The sequence below is a fragment of the Equus przewalskii genome, chromosome 6 (genome assembly GCF_037783145.1).
Source record: "Equus przewalskii isolate Varuska chromosome 6, EquPr2, whole genome shotgun sequence".
NCBI lineage: Eukaryota > Metazoa > Chordata > Mammalia > Perissodactyla > Equidae > Equus > Equus przewalskii.
The window spans coordinates 7093031-7107887 of NC_091836.1; the positions used below are offsets into that span (position 1 = coordinate 7093031).

The 14857-nt window shown below is 40.7% G+C and overlaps 1 long non-coding RNA gene across 2 annotated transcripts in view; it reads left to right on the forward strand.

Moving 5' to 3' along the window:
• Positions 1-14857, forward strand: part of LOC139083825 (uncharacterized) — a 79865-nt gene that overhangs the window by 27121 nt on the left and 37887 nt on the right. For both annotated transcript variants that reach the window (XR_011540788.1, XR_011540787.1), the window contains exon 3: positions 6001-6109. This is a non-coding gene — a long non-coding RNA (uncharacterized lncRNA). The remainder of the gene's footprint in view (positions 1-6000; positions 6110-14857) is intronic.

The window sequence follows — 14857 nt, forward strand, 5'->3', positions numbered from 1 at the left end:
TCCTGAATTGGAAATCAGAATGAAAACCATATCTCCAGTTGCCTCTTTTGGGCACTTAGGTGGGGTTAGCGCAACTGCCAGGTTGGTTTTTTCACTCAGAAAGGTAGGATATCAAGAAAGCTTTAAATGATTGGAGTCCACACTGGAATATGTTACTTAAAAAACTTATTGTGAACATCCATCATCCATGTCCTCTATAAATGATAATCATAGTACCTACCTCATATGGTTGTTATGAGAATATAAGGATAGCATATATATATATGCCATCCCAGCACAATGCCTAGATCATAGAAGGGACTAAATTAAAAATAGTTCTTTCTCCTCTCCCTTGTCACCATCTGAGTATGTATTCTAGCTTAAAATAACTATTTTTTTTAAATTGAATCATTTGATACTATCGCAGCCCCACTCCTGTCCTGTGGCAGCCAAAGATTTCACATGCACTAGGTGTAGATTCATATACCTGCTAGTGATTTGAATCACTAGCTAGTGATTTGAATGTTGGGGCTGCTGATTCCTTTTTGATTATTATAAATAATAGACTAAAGAAAATTGACCGCCCAGTAGGCTTTGGTTATTATAATTTGCTTATTATTATTTTCTTGCCTTGACAACTTGAACTCCAGTTAGGTAATGGAAGGAAACTCTCTCTCCAAATTTTGTGTAGTTAATGGATTTTGCAATCATTGGTTTCAGAAATTTCTTTTAGTAGACTTCAGCTAATTGCTTCATTTGGAAGGAGTCAGTATCCAGTGAGCCCAAGTGTTGAAAGAAGGAGCACTGATCCTGTGGTGCCAGAGGTAACTCCAGCCTGGAGGACACAGCACAGCACACAGAGTCAGCTCATGAATCAAGAATGAACTCCATACTGTAAATAAGTCCAGAAACATTATACCAAGCCAGGGCTGAGTTAACACATGCTCTGGGCATCATTAGCTAGTTAGGTCTTGCAGAAATATGAGAACGATGGCTGGGCGGAGGCCTTTCCTATGATTCATTTATTCCTAAAGCTGTCTTTGGCTGAGGCTCTGCAACATGGGAAAGCAGTGTGTTGGGGTAGGATGAACAAAGTTTAGGAGGTAGAGACCAGTATTCAACCTTGACCTCACCTTAGCTTTTATTTCGTTAGGGTGATTATATCATCCCTCTAAGCCTTAGTGTCCTCATGTGAAAAAGAGAGGTTAATAATATTTACCATGTAGGGTTGCAATCAGGATTGACGTTTAAGGTATAAAGCAGCGTGCTTGGCATATACTAGATTCTCAATACATATGAGTTGCCTTCCCTCTTTACCTGAAACTTTTGCAGCTTTTCCCATAAGGAAACAAGACAGTGATTACCAGACTGGCCAGAGCAGTCTGTGAAAACACTAAGGAGCCCAGACATTGTTTGGCTGGATCCCGGCCTTTAAACACTTGCTCTCTCCATGACTGGGTGACTCACGAAAATGATGGGCCTTGGAAGACAAGGAGCATAAATTTAGAACAACCGGAAGGATTGCGAAGTGGATTAAAGCTATTTACAAAACGGTGGCATTGTGCAATCAAGGATCTTTCTTAGTGTTAATTTCTGAATAAATATATTGGACCTGTAGTTTTGTTTAAGGCACTAAACAGAGGGAGAAAAGGATAAGCAACAAAGTTTTTGGCCTGCTCTCACATCCTATGGAATCTCCCAGGATTTTTTTCTTCCAGGTTTACCCAGAGTGTGAATCTGACCCCGTGATACAACCTTTTTGAAGAACTCTGTGCAAACAATGTGATCTTGTTTCTCTCCCTCCTTCCAATTCCCCATGGAATTTTCAGGGATGAGCCGAGCCTTTTCATCCTGAAAGCAAGCAGACATAAGTTAGTATCTCACTGTCTTTCCTCCCTCATCCTTTTCAAAGTCTTCATTTAAAGATTTGTGGAGTGAACAAGACAGATCCTGATTTATTTGTTGTGTGCAGAATTGAAAGGAGCCAGAAAGAAAGAGAACCGTTCCCAAACCTCAGGAGCGTTGGAAAATATATTTTAATCAGAGAAATTCATTCAAAGGCACATCTTTCCAGTGTATGTAAGATGAGCTATTTAAAAAAATCCCATTGCCCTTCCAAGAGCCTCCTTGAGATTTATTTACAAGATCATAGTCTGAAAATGCAAATTATGGGCCAGGAAGCTCAGAACATCACATGTGGGCCTCATTTGCGCAAGAGATTTGTAATTCAGATGATAACTTAAGATATGAAGATATGACTTAGGTAACTTAGATATGACTGACTTAATTTTCCCAATGATGTTCCGTGGAAAGTCCAATGCTTTCCTAAGATTTCTGCAAATTCCCAGGGGACTTACATGCTCATAATCACCTTTGAGCCAGTTACACTGAATTTCAGTTCACTCTGTGAATCCTAAGTTGACCTAATTTTGGACCAGATAGGGAACACAGCTTCTTTCCTTGATTTTTACAAAAATCCACTCACATGGGCCTTTTTTGAAGGTTTGTGAAAGAGGAGAAATAAATATAAAGCAACACAAACAACTTAAATTCACTAATTAGCCATCTCTCTCTTTAAAGAAGTCCTTTAGATACCTTCCAACTTGGGCACGTGCCTTTCCTCATGCTGCTGGGCTCTCCCCACACTCCTCTCCCATCTTATTCATTCTTGGCAGACAATTTATCAAGCTCTCTTTCTCTTTTTTTCTGTCATTCACTTTTTTCTCCTTCTCCTTTTGACTGTCTCTTACTTATCTATGCCCATAGGGTACCACACTTTCAACCCCAGTGACTTGCTAAGGTATTTTTTTCTATATAAAAGCAGTTCCTTCCCAAAAAAGAATTTTGGAGAAAGCTGCTAAGATAATAATGGTTTTGAAAGCTTTACAAATATGTTCTGGAGGTGTATGAAAGTTCACTGAAAAGCGACTTCAATCTAAATTCATGTGAAGAAAGTTCATTATTTAGAGGACTGATATGTTGAATCTACAGCCAATGTGAAAAATTCTTGTTTTGGCTTTCCAGATGATTTTAACAAAAGAATTCTGAGTTGTTCTTTCTACTTGGCACTGGATGGACGGAAAGGGCTCTGTGATATTTCTTTCCATAGTGAGAAGGGTTATGGTCAAGCTCTTTTTTAGCTTCTAAAGGAAGATGCATACCACATGCTTTTAAGCTGTATTCTGTTGTCAACTGGTGGTGTCTAGGCCTTGTTCCTACATGGAATGCACCCATAAGCACCCACACCCATCAAATATCCAGAAGAATCCCTCTGTTATGCCTGGGGGGGAAAGGCAGAATCTTATATTTGCATAATTTAGGAACATGGAGGAAGAGCCCTTTTCTTCCCAAAAATAACTTCTCCAATTTCCTTCTGACTCCTGAAATGCCTTTAACAGAAGATTAAAGTCGTCTATTCTACAATTTGATATAGGGCTTAAAATGCAGTCCAAGAAGGGGAGTACGAACAGTGTATATTTATACCAAGATGTGAATTAATATCAGATCTTTTCTTCTGAGAGCTATTTTATTTTGGATAGGCAAAAGAAACCTCAAAGGCCTTAAAGTAAGGGGAGTTGAAAAAAGGAACAGGATGGAAATGCTGTGATTTAGACAAAGTCTATTTCCAGAAGGGAAAAGATTGGAAGAGAAAGAGAACTAATGTTTATTGAGCACCTGCCTTATGCCAGGCAATGTTCCGTGGGTTCATCTATGTGATATAAATATCTTACATAATTCCAAAACACCCTGAAGCATAAGGAAGATCACCTTTTGTACTGAGCCACATCTGCCTAACTCTTAGTCATCCTCACCCATACTCCAACTGTAATGCATAATTCAACAGGCATCTATGGGTCCTCTCCCTTCACGCCCCCTACACATAAGCACAACTATGCGCAAAGCATCTCGTGTAGACCAGTAAGAAGTGAAAAGCAGGACTCTCCAACACGTCTTCCCCTCAGTATCCACTTGTCTCTACGTAGATGCCTGCAAAAAGAGCCACTCTTTTGTACACCTGAGGGAAGAGAAGGGAAGCAGAGAATTAAGAAGATAGGATAATGCCCATATTCTTCCTCTGTATAAAGTAAGGCTTTGTGTGTGTGTGTTTGTGTGTTTAATGTATGAAGAAGCCTTGGCATGGGTAGACAATACAGGTTACCTTAAAAGCATGTAGTGTGACTCCACCATTAGACCCTAATAATCACTTGACCATAAATCTCCTTACTAGGGAAAGAAACTTCACAGAGCCTCTTCCTTCTATTCTTATGCTATGTAGTGAAAAAGAACAACTCACAGTTCGGTTACTTAAAAAGTCTAGAAAAAATAAACTAAGGAGTAATTAGTCACAATGCCAGTAGATTCAACATAGCAGCCTTCTCAAAAAGGAGCTTTCCCTGGTTCACTTTGGGTGGTCACGAGCCTCATGTGGAGAAGGGCCAGAAGGAGAAACCGACCTAACCATTCAAGAGAAATTTCATCATGCAGCTCAGTTCAAATACAGCTGTTTTGGGGCCTGGGTGACAAATTGTGACACACAATTCTATTCCATCCCAAGGTCACTACCCTCAGTCCCAGGTACAATCAACTCCAGGAAAGCCGCAGCCCCTTGAGGATTGGGATTTTGGAGAGCGTCTGGAGGGAGCAGTCCAGGCGTGGATGTTGCCGTTCTCGGGGCGGGCAGTGGCTGCGGAAAGCCTTCTCCCTGTTGCTTTGCAGGCAGCCGATGGGGACAAAAGGGAACTGGAACAGGAGAGGGAACCGAGCTGATGCCACGTGGTGACCACTGCTAACAGGCTTGTCTAGGGAAAACTGGAAAAAGCTCCTTCAAGGAACCTCAGTTACTGTTAAGGAAAGGGAGGAGGGACTCTGTAGAGGCTGCCTGGGGTTCTGCTAAGATGGAGCTCTCAGGCTTGTAGACATTTGGACTATGAAGGCTTCCTTACCTTGGCGAGGTAAGGGGTGGTTCCTCCAGTGGAGGAAATATTCATCAAACATCCAACAGCAGTACATAACTTGTTTTCCCCAAGTCACACCAGTCACGGGAGAAATCAAGGTCCCTATCAGTTCCAAGATAATCATGAAAGAAGTTGGGTCCAGTCCCACAGTGTTTGTTACCCGTCCTCTGACTCCAAAAGCTCCCTCAACCTCAGTGTCTGGTGTTAGACTTTTTTTCATGGTGATAAGGACCATTATGAGGGAGGAGTGACCCCCCAGACCCAGAGGGCTCAGTGTTTCCTGGTGTTGCCACATGGCAAGCCTCCATGCCCTATTGTCTTGCAGTGTCTCTGACACAGCTCTTCCTAATTTTACTAACATCTGACATCCCCTCTTCCCTCATGGAACTGGGAAAGGAGCTGTGGGGACTGGGCCCCAAGACAAATCCTTATAGGAAAGCTAATCCTGTTCTTGGAATCAGCCCTTTTCTCTACCTCTAGGACTTTAGATTTAGTGTCTCAGCCTGACTTCTCTTGGGTTAGGTTCTCTCATAGTCTCTAATGCAAGGAGATGGTTGGCAGTGCCATCCATCTCACCCACCATCTATGCTCTGACATATCTTAGTCTCACCAGACACAATTTAGGTCAAGGTTAAGGAGATGAGTTAGATTAGATACAACCTCACTCGTATCACAAGATGTGTCTGCCCGTTCTCAAGCCCCTAAGCCATGTTGCTTTCTCTCAGGTGACCTGAGGCCCCTCATTCAATATATCTGTCTTGACTTAGAATTCTTGAGGTGGGCCTGCAATTGTGCTTCTCTGCATCTGCTCTTTAAAACAGGACATAATTTAAAAAACAGTGATGTAACCGGTATAAACAACGGCCTGGGGGAGAAGCAAGGTAAGAACAATTTATTCCAACTTAGAGAATTAGAGAAGATTTCAGGAAAGAGGTTAAATTTGGATCAAGACCTTTTAAAAGTGGGCAGATATTCAGCAGATGAATAAAACAGTAAAGGCATTCATTCCTTCACTCACTCCACAAGCATTTATTGAGACTCCATTATGTGTCTGGCTCTGCTCTAGGCCTCAGGAACACGCACGAATGGGACATCATTCCTGCCTTCAAAGAACATGCAATATCTTCCTTTCAGGCTGAAGAGACAACATGAGCAAAGGCACAGAATCCCAGAAGGTATGTGGCAAGTTCAGCAGAGTGTGGCTGAGACATAAGGTCTATTGTGTAAGGAGACAGGTAGGAAAAAGACAATAAAAGTTTTGAGCTGAAAAAGGGCATGATTACTTTGTATTTTAGCTGAAAGCATTCCAATGGCTCCCTGTTACCTAAAACTCTCAAGGGCTGCTCATTACTCATGAGATAAAGACCAAAGTTCTTAGCAAGGATTCTAAGGCCTTGCAATGTCTGGCCCCTACCTACCTGTTCAGCCTCATTTTAAACCATTTTCCTTGTCCTTGCTGCATATGGGCCTCACTGATCTTCTGCGACCACACCACGCACTGCCCACCACAGGGCCTTTGTACAGATAGTTTCCTCTTCCAGTACACCTTTCCCCTTTGCGTAATTAATTTCACCTCCTTTAGATCTCAGCTGAGCCATTACTTCTTTGAGAAAGCTTTTCCTGATCCCCACTCCCCCCCAACCCCTACTAGATCTAATCCTCTAGTATATACTCATGTGTATTTATGACTCCTTGATTTCTCTGTCTCCTTCACTAGGCTATAATCAAGGGCAAGGACTCTGTTCATCATTTCCTCTCCAGTGCCTACTACAGTATCTGGCACATTGTAGACGTTCAACAAACATTTATTAAAAGTGAAGAAAATTATTTTTTTCTGTAACAATGTGGAGAGAGACTTTGAGTGGGAGGCTGGGTTACAGGCAGGACAAGTGTGGAAGAAGCTTGCATCCAGTGCACCAGCACACATTATAGTCAAATAGGAGATTGTAAATGAATAATAATCTCTCCTTGTGGCAGCCAGGGCTCATCAAAGTGATGAGTCTTCCTCTGGCGGCTGATTAGGCTGAACTCAGGGGCTGAGTAATCCCTCTCTCCAGGAATCGTCTCAGTCTAGCTCCTGAGTATGAAAAAGCCCTGATATTTTCCATTGGTTAATTAAGTGTGGTGGCTCGTCACAGATCAGAAAGGTGAAGGCATCGTATTGAGAATGTGCAAAGAGTGGAAATATGGTGAATTTTAGCTGTTTATGAATAAAGGGGTTAACATTAAAATCACAGACAAGAGACAGCACAAGGAAAATTGCTTTATCACAACTGTCTCTGAAATTGTGAAGGGTTAGGATAAGTGGGCTGATGAATCAGTGCTTCTATCTTTCTGCTGATGACTTCATGAGAGTAAATGGGCTCCATCCACAGGGAGAGAAATTTGAGCAAATTGTTTCTTAACAAATTTCCAGAGGGAGTTTATAAGATCTTTATCTTTGGAGAAAGAATATGGTGGAAACAATAGCATTCACTGCTCTGCTGATGAACACTGTCCTACCTCAAGATGGTGTGAGTGGTGGTGGTGGGGAGCACGCAGTTCTCCTAACCATCCTTTCCACCACTAGGATTATGTTGTGTGGGTGTTGGGGTGGGGGTGCACGCAGTTCCCTAACCATGCCTTCCTCCAGTAGGAGTACATTGCACACGGGGTTCTGAAGCTATGGAATGATCACTTGTTTGACATTTCTTGTTTTAATCTGGTAAGGCTTTGCAAACCCCATGAATCATCAAATATGCCATGCTTGAAAGATTTTGACAAGCTTTATGAGTCCACGTAGTGCTATTTATTTTTGTTCTCTCTCATTCCTTCTCTATAAGGAGGAGCACTTTCAAGGGCATCCTTCACAGAATTGGCCAGGAGCCACAGTGGCAAATCGAACTCCATCATCCTGGGGCAAGGAGTAACATGTTTCGCTCATGCCAGCTCCCTAGTGTGGTGTTAAAATGACTGATAGAGTCAGCTATTTGCACAACCAGTACTCAGAGCAGATTCCAGGAACTGGGTGTGAGCAAGTGAGATGCTATTTTTTCGCGTAAACAAGCCATGCTGGAATGTCCAGATCCATGTTTGTTGAGGACCTATCTGGTAGAACTGAAGATTCACCCTCAGGTTCTATCCCAAATATTTCTGACATGGCACAGTGCCTAAATTACCTTCCATGATCATCCCTCCTTTGGAACGTGGCATCGAAAGAGCTATAAGTAAACAAAATTGCTATATGGAAGTAGTAGCAAAATAGTACTATTTTTATCACCTAACTAATTAGTTTAGTTGGCCTAATTATCTAAATCTGTGTTGTCTAAAATGGTGGGCACTAACCACAAGTGGCTACTGAGCACTTGAAACGTGCCTAGTGCCTAATCATCACGTCTACTTAATTTCAATTTCATGAGATTTTAATTAGTATTAACCCCAAAACAAAGTGGGGATCTATGGTCAGTGAGTTTGAGAAATCTGATTTAAAGAAACAGGGGGCTGGCCAGGCTGCATAGTGGTTAAGTTCGCAAGCTCTGCCTCGGTGATCTGGGGTCCGCAGGTTCATACCCCGGGCACAGACCTAGCACCAATTGTCAAGGCACACCGTACCAGCATCCCGCACAAAATAGAGGAAGATTGGCACAGATGTTAGCTCAGGGCCAGTCTTCCTCACACACACACACACACACACACACAATTAATTAATTAATTAATCAAAGTTGCCTTCTACTACACAATTTCTAAGAATCTTCAACATGCCAATGTTCATTATGTCTTTCCCAGAAGAGGATGCTGTAGGCCACTTTAACAATATCCTGCCGTGGGAGACAGTTTGTTTGTTTCCACAGGGTATCTTGAGGAATACTATCTGGGAAATGACTCTCTACATGAACAGGACCCAGAAGGAATATGCCAGGCAGAGATCTATGCCTTTATTGAGAGAAGATGTGTCCTCAAAAGCAGAGCTCTGGGCCTCAAACTACAGGGAGTTAAGACAGCTTCTTTGCTATGTATTTATTCACAGAGTTTTTGTGAACTTGGACACCCCATGGACTTTACCTATCACCTTTGCCCTATACTGACACCATTTCTCCTTTGGAAAAGAAGGAGGTTTGACGAGATGAGCTATATGATCTTCTCCAGAAGAGAAAATTTCAAGATTCTATAGCCCATTCCTTCTGACTCTAATCCCTGAAATTTCCTACTTATTTAATGCTTTCAAACTATAGTTGGATAGGGCCTGATTAAGTCAGAAAATAATATGAGATAATATCCAGTTGATGGTAGCATTCTACTTCACTGGGTGCCTCCTAGCTGAAAGGAAGGAAGGCAGACCATGAAGAGAAGTATACGATCTTGAGGGATATACATGGTACAAACCAAGAAGGTGAATACAGAAGCCTGAAGAAAAGGTAAAGCTGTTTAAGTAAGTAAAGTTGTCTGTAAGGGCTTTAGATAATAGGAGTTTACCTTGATAATAATTTCAAGCCTCTGAAGACAGGGAAGTGACATAATCACTGACAGACCAGGAGCAGAGAGTGGCTGGTGAGGTAGCTGTGTGTAATTGAAAGTGACATGACTAGAATCAGAAATATCAACTGGAAATCGTAGCAATTATCCAAGAAAGAGATGTTGGCCAAGGATTATGCCCAGGTTTTTTACTTGGACAACCAGGTAGATGAAGGTATTCGTTCTAGGAAATAGGAAAGATGGAAGGATGGGCAGGTTTGGGAGGCAAGATAATGATGCCTTCAGGTTGGGACATGTGGACTTGGACATGGCTGTGACACTGTCCCAGCACTGATGTATAGTAGGAAATTAGGAATATAGATCTGGATCTTAACAGAGAGGACTTGACTGGAGATAGTAAGGTATAGTATGAGAGTATAGTATCAACAGCATAGGAGGAATGACTAACTTAAGAGGCAATATAAGGTAATGGTTCAGAGAGGTACCTCAGGAGGTCCAACACTTCCCTGCTGTGCAACTTTGGGCAAGCTACTTACCTCTCTACACCTCAGCTTTAGCACCTGTAAAATAGGGATAACCATAGTTTCTACCAACTGGAGTTGTTGTGAGGATTAAATGAGTTAATACATGTAAAAGAATGCATGACCTACTTAATAAATATTACTGTTACTATTTTCTCCTTTTCAAAGATAAGGAAACTAAAGCTGAGAGTGGATACGTGACTGGCCGAATATGACACAGCTAAAGTGACAGTGTCAAGCTTCAAAGCCAGTTCTTCCTAAGACACATTCAATGTTCTTTCCATTATATCACTGCAGCCAAAAATTTTAAACATTCAACGCATTAGCTCCCCATTTGTGAAAGGGGAAAAATAATAATAATACATACATACTTTATAGGATTATTATAATATTTGTATTTAGAACAGTACCTGAGATGAAGTGTTATAAAATGTTTGCTATTAGTGATAGTAATAATAAAGATAATAATAAAAATAATAAAATTTTGCCCGTATCTTATTGCCTGGAAGAATAAAAGTGCCTCCTTTTACAACTAACTCAGGCAAGATTTATTGAGGATAGAATGGGGTAGGTGGAGTGAGTCGAGTCGCTAGTGGTGTGTCAGATGCTTCCTTTGCATAAGAAGAGAAGAATGGTAGGGCTTTGTGGACAAGCTGAGTGGAGCTGGCAAGGCTGATAGCTTTTATTCTTTGGACTGAACAAATGGGCTTGGGAGGGGGTGGGTAGAATAGAAAAATTTCAGATCTTTCAAATCTGCAGATCTCCAGTGACAGTGACCACATCTGGTGTCAACCGAAACCTACCCTCAAAAGAAAGAAATACATCTACAAAATGAAGCTTTGGAAGATAGGCAAATAGGAGAAAAAGAGGCCAGGGCAGAACGGAAAAAGCACAGGTCAAAACAGATTTATCTTGACTCCTGGTTTCCTACTCTCTGATCCGTTATGTAGCTTCAGGATTTCTTTGTGATTGTTTGCGTAGTCGAGAATCTTTTTGATTGTTTTTTTATTTCCAAATCCCACACAGTGGGATACAAGTTTTATGCTTCTATTCCCGTTTCATCAGGAAAGAACAGAGTGAAAACTTTTCAATCTTCTCTCCCGCTTCCCCTCCCCACGTTGCTGAGATGATTTAATGCCTCGTAACAGAAGTAATTTTGTGATAATGACACAAAGGCAGCAATTAAAAAATATTGCTTGTTTTAGGGTCTATAAATTGGCTGTTGGTAATTGACAACAGAATGTGTTTTCTAATCCACTGAAACGATATCTTATTGTAAGCTGGCATGGTAATTACTGTATTTGTACAGTACCAGAGGAGTTCCAGCCTGAGTTTGACAGGGAGTTGATTAAATCACCCAGGTGTAATTGAAGGTTTTGATTGCATTGCCTCTGAGCTGATCAGCATTGGTAATAGCCCAGCTTTCTGCTGTCATGTGTTTTTCGAGCTCGTGGTGTATCAGCCCTTTCAATCTCCCCGCCAGCCCTCAGCCTCTGTTGTGCCGATGTCAAGGGGAGCCAAGAGAGCTCCTCAGAGCAGAAAAAATGAGAACAGACAGCAGATCCCTCGTGCTGGACCTGAATGACATCATTTGAAACAAAAAGAAACCTGTTCTAACAGCCTGCTTTGTTTCTTTAGATGGAGAGGGCAGGACTCTGACACTCAAAGATGTGGCTTGCACATGGCCTGTCAGTGCAGCATAAGGACAAATGTCCATGTTATGCAAGAAAAGGGCTTCTGCTCATTATTTGCTCATTTGGTGATTTCAAATTTTTGAAAAGTATCACTTTTAACTCACAGTTTAACTCGTCCCTCTTAAATGTGGCATTGCAGTTGGTTATCAAGGAAAGTTTTGTGATTCTGTGTTGTGGAGAAGCTTTGAATTTGTTGGTATTGTTCCATTTATTTATATGGTATTTTCTGAGTGATTGTTTTGCATAAAGCACATTGCAAAAGAGAAGGGAAGATACATAAATAAATTTCAACAAAAAGTTGAGTATAATAAAGGCCTTACAAATAATATAAACTAATTGGGGTAGGTACAGAAAATATGTAGCATTCCACAAACACGTATTGACCACTAGCTAAGACTATCTCTGGGTGATAGGAAGAGGAGCACGAACAAGATTTCTTCCCTCTAGGAATTTACAGTCTAATCAAGAAAACAACAATGACAACAATAAAATTATAACGGCTAATAATTTTTTGCTTTATGTGCATTATCTCCAAATTTTCCTAGGAACTTCTGTGGAAGGTGCCATCTTTATTCCCGTTTCACAGATGAATAAAATGGGCATAGAGAAGTTAAATAACATACCCAAGGCAGACTTGGAAGCTGATGGATTCATAATTTGAATGCAGGTCTTGTATAATAGTCGGGTAGAATAATTGTTATCACCATTTACAAATAAAACTGAGGTAAAGAGATTAATCAAACTGCCTATGTTCAGCTGTTAAAAAGTGGTAAAGCATAACCATAATCCAAAGCAGAAATAAACGCTTTAGCATATCCAAGGAAAGTGCTATGTGAGCACCACGGAAGAGGAAAGTAATTCAGATTGAGGTTAATCAAGAAATCCTTCGTAATGCTTTTGAGTTGAGACCTAAGAGTTACAAACTGAGAGGTGGAAATGTTGGAAGGGGAGGTCAAGTCCAAATCAACCAGTTTTCTTTTGCTACTTATCATCAGATCCAACAGAGAATTGGACAAAAAGGAGAGAATTTAAAAAAGCAAAATTGCTGGCACCATTGGGAATTTTGGAGCGTCTCTGGAATTCCTTTATCCAGCCCTTCCCATTAGTGTGGAGAACTGATCACTGATTATAAAATCCAAATTTCTTTCTTCCAATAATTAAGTCTGGTAAATAGTTTTTGAGCTAGCTTCAGTCCTGTCTATTTTCTAGAATGGATGAACCTCGCAAGAAACAGACTCTTTTCAGAATTCTGTTGCTTTTTGGCAAAAGTTTAGGAAAGGTCCTCCTTCCTAGGATGGCAATGTGTGGGCAGATCTGACTCTAATCAGTTTCTAGAAGCCAACATTGCATATTTAGTTGTCTGGATTTATTTTCTCATTGGTTAAATCAGTGAGGCTATTTTACATTATTTCCTCTGGACAATAGCTAGCTCCATCTCTAGGGATTAAGGAAGGTTTTGAAATCCAGTAGAAGGGGAATATAGCCATGGAGTGTTGAGCACATTGAGTAAAGAATGACCCCCAGCTGAACTTTGTCTCCTATGCGAACTATGTGGTGAGGGTCAGTTCAAGAATACATATTTGGAACTCTGCCATTTTCTGTGCTAATGTGGCCCAAGTCATTCTTAATTCCTTTGCAGAAGGGCAGGGTGGGGATGGAACGAGGGTGAGGCAAGTATGGCACTAGCTTTGGGCATAAAATTTAAGGGGGAGTACCTCAAATTCAAAATCCAGATGAATGCCCCCCAAAATCCTTGATGAAAATAAATAAAGACAGGATCAGTATTACAGATTTTTCCTTTTGCTTTAAGGCTCCAATATGGCTTGGCAGGGCATTGCAGAGGGGTGAACCCCATGGTGGTACCCTGATATGGAGCTGCTAAAGAGAGGCAACAGAGCCTTCAACACCAATTGGGATCCTAAGGATAAAGTATGGCATTCTGGAGAACTGATGGACTAAGATTTGATCAATAACAAGGATCTTGTTCTGGCACCCATGTCATTTGAAGGATTCCAGGGTATCTCAGGCCTAGGACCCACTTCCACCTCAACACTGTTAGGTGTTCCTACTATTGTTTGCAGTTATGTCAGAGCCTTGCAAGTACAGTCGGAATGTGCATATGTAATCATAGTACATGTAGACTAACAGACATAAGCATTAACTTAGTGACTATGTTATTCTCATGGCTGAATAAATAAATGGATGAATAAGCGAATAGATGGGAAAAATAGGGTGGAGGTATAGGACATTCCAGGAAATTATTTATGGCATGGCTGTCAGTTCATGCTTGTTTGCATGCCTGCAATGAGTGAGAGCACACTTAGTTCTCTACTGATCTTAAGATAGTGAAGATGCTGTTACAGGATACCAATGATCACGTATTTATTCACCAGCTACTATGCCTAGCTCTATAATGGACATTTAAATTTGTCTTGCCATTTTTAAAAGAAAGATTTCTCATCTGTTAAAATGGTGACAATTACACCTACTTCCAAGGTTGTGGTGAGTGTTAGAAATAAGTAGTGGCAATTTTTATTATTATTGAGTTAACTTGAAATGCAAGTTTAGAAAAAATACAAACTATGGCCTCTACATAGTATCTTCAACTTAAATTAAATGGGAGCTGATCCTATATTTCTGCACAAGATAAACTTGAAGTAAATAATTTCATAATATCCACAGGGTTTGGCCCATTGTTAGTACTCAGTAAATGTTGAGTATGAAAGAAAATTCAAGATAAAGACTTTGTGTTAATTCAATATCTTTTGAAGGAATCACACATGCTTTTTTTTATTTTTTGAGGTGCCAAAGTAGAAAATACATTGTATATAATAATTATGTGCATTAACTTATTGAGTGACAAGTTTTGCCAATCTGGGGCCAATTGGAAAGAAGGTTATTTTTATGTACAGCCTCTCCGTGTATAACCACGTGTATAACCTCCGTGTATAACCAAATAGAGTTATAGAAAGCTCTACGTACTCTCACAACATTCAACCATGATTCGATCAAATGTCAAATCAATCCCACTTAAGCTGGACTGGAAGGTGTCATTGAGTTGGGGGATTCACTTAAAAGAGGAAAAAAAAGCTTCTATTTCATGACATGCCTTACCCTGTGACATTGCTGCTTATCTTCTAGGAAACAGACTTGGGTGGGTAAAGTGATTTTTCCAAAGGCTACATAGCAAGTAAGCAGCACTTAAATTTGAAATTGGATCTTCCAATTCCGAAGCCCATGAGCATGCCACGATGTC